Source organism: Moschus berezovskii, chromosome 1 (genome assembly GCF_049115385.1).
Source record: "Moschus berezovskii isolate FMDL1 chromosome 1, NW_MosBer_1.0, whole genome shotgun sequence".
Lineage (NCBI taxonomy): Eukaryota > Metazoa > Chordata > Mammalia > Artiodactyla > Moschidae > Moschus > Moschus berezovskii.
In genome coordinates this window covers 148,267,360-148,269,980 of record NC_142460.1, presented here as the reverse complement: position 1 = coordinate 148,269,980, position 2,621 = coordinate 148,267,360, and the positions used below count along the sequence as shown (strand labels likewise).

The window sequence follows — 2,621 nt, the reverse complement described above, 5'->3', positions numbered from 1 at the left end:
GTACCTAACAAGTTCTGATTGGCCCACTAATTCTCAACTTGTTTGTGGTTCAGTTCAGGGAAATCTGCCAATTTGAGCAAAGTGATTTAAGCTCCATGATTCAACTGTTATCTCAGGCATAATTGGTATTTGTGCACAATGAAAGAAAAATTCTCTCACAACATCATATATACCCACTGTGAAGGGAAAAATACATAAATGCATGCATGCTAAGTCACTTCAGTTGTGTCTGACTCTTTGCAACCCTGTGAACCATAGCCCACCAGACTCCTCTGTCCATGGGATTTTCCAGGCCACTGGACCACCAGGAAAGCCTCTGACTTGCTTTTAAACTAAAAAAACTTTTTTGTCTATGGGATACAATATAAACTCCTTAAAGTGCCCTTGACGAATCATCCCCTACTCCTCTCCAGCCTCAGTTCCCACCAGCCTTCTCCCATGGGTGCTGTCCTCCAGCCACTTAGAATTATTATCAGTCCCACAAACAAATTATTTCCTCTCATCTCTCTATGCCCTTTCTCGTGCTGCTGCTCCTTGAAATATGGACACCCTCTGCCTCCCTTCTCCACCGGTTAAAATTCTATTGCCCTTCAAGGCAAAACTAAAGGTTACCTCATCAATGCTTGCCTATCATGATGGAGCTGTTCACCTGCAGTGCTTCCACAATATTTTATATGCCTGTGTCAGACCACGAGTCACATTATTCTGTCATTATTACTCCTTTGACAGCTTCCGCCACTGCTGTGGGAACTTTTTGTAGGACACACAGTCAAGTGTTCCATGACTTATGTTGGTCTCCCCTGCTGAACACAGGATGGACTTGCTGCATAGTAGGCACTTTCTACCTGGAATGTCTGCTGTACAATAATAACAACTGTGAAATTATTCTTTCTGCCACAGTGTTTAAAACTTTTTGTTCCTGTTAAGTATACAAGGTATTGAGGCTGCTGCTGCTGCTGCTAAGTCACTTCAGTAGTGTCCGACTCTGTGCAGCCCCACAGATGGCAGCCCACCAGGCTCCCCCGTCCCTGGGATTCTCCAGGCAAGAACACTGGAGTGGGTTGCCATTTCCTTCTCCAGTGCATGAAAGTGAAAAGTGAAAGTGAAGTTGCTCAGTTGTGTCCGACTCTTTCCAACCCCATGGACTGTAGCCTACCAGGCTCCTCTGTCCATGGGATTTTCCAGGAAAGAGTACTGGAGTGAGTTGGCATTGCCTTCTCCAAGATATTGCGGCATCATTTTTGAAATATTACCTTGCTGAAATATGTATAAAACCAGAATTGCTGCCAATGGCAACTCAGCCAAAAAGGAGATCCATTGTTACTAAGCTTCACTAAATACCTTACCTGCAGCAATTACTAGAACTTCTGCTTGGGAAGAAGGGCCTCCTTTTATTTTTTATGAGTAAAAAATACACTTAAAAAATATTTTTATTGGAGTATAGTTGCTTTACAAAGTTGTGTTAGTTTCTACTGTACAATAAAGTGAATCAGCTATATGTATACATATATCCCCTCTATTTTGGATTTCCTTCCCATTTAGGTTAACTCAGAGGTTGGAGTAGAGTTCCTTGGGCTATACTGTAGGTTCTCAGTAGTTATCTATTTTATACATTCTATCAATAGTGTATATATGTCAATTTTAATCTCCCAATTCATCCCACCCTCCCCTCATTCCTCCTTTGTATCATATATTTGTTCCCTGTGTCTATGCTGTTTGCAAATAAGATCATCTATACCATATTACTTTGCCAACCAAGGTCCGTCTAGTCAAGGCAATGGTTTTTCCCGTGGTCATGTATGGATGTGAGTGAGAGTTGGACTGTGAAGAAGGCTGATCGCCGAAGAATTGATGCTTTTGAACTGTGGTGTTGGAGAAGACTCTTGATAGTCCCTTATACTGCAAGGAGATCCAACCAGTCCATTCTAAAGGAGATCAATCCTGGGTGTTCATTGGAGGGACTGATGCTAAAGCTGAAACTGCAATACTTTGGCCACCTCATGCGACGAGTTGACTCACTGGAAAAGACTCTGATGCTGGGAAAGGTTGGGGGCGGGAGGAGAAGGGGACGACGGAGAATGAGATGGTTGGATGGCATCACCGACTCTGTGGACATGAGTTTGAGTGTACTCCGGGAATTGGTGATGGACAAGGAGGCCTGGCGTGCTGTGATTCATGGGGTCGCAGAGAGTCGGACACGACTGAGCGACTGAACTGAACTGATACCATATTTCAAAAATACGAACCCCTTCACAAATGTGCATGTCATCCTTGCACAGGGGCCATGCCAATCTTCTCTGTATCATTCCAATTTTAGTAGATGTGCTACCAAAGCAAGCACAGAGTTGCACTTTATGGGGCTGGCCTGGTGGCTCAGTGGTAAAGAATCCACCTGACAATGCAGGAAACATGGGTTCGATCCCTTGTCTGGGAAGATCCCACATGCCACAGAGCAACTAAGCCATTGCACCACAGCTACTGGACCTGTGCTCTAGAGCCTGGGAGCCTCAACTACTGAAGCCCACATGCCTCGAGCCCATGCTCTGCAACAAGAGAAGCCGCTGCAGTGAGAAGCCTGTGCCCCACAACTAGAGAGCAGCCCTCGCTTGCTGCAATCAGAG

At 44.8% G+C, this 2,621-nt stretch overlaps 1 non-coding gene across 1 annotated transcript; it reads right to left on the bottom strand.

Annotated features, from left to right (window-relative positions):
- Window positions 1-2,234: 2,234 nt before the first annotated feature.
- Window positions 2,235-2,341, bottom strand: LOC129554036 (U6 spliceosomal RNA). Its single transcript, XR_008685553.2, has one exon. It is a non-coding gene; the product is annotated as a U6 spliceosomal RNA (small nuclear RNA).
- Window positions 2,342-2,621: the final 280 nt, after the last annotated feature.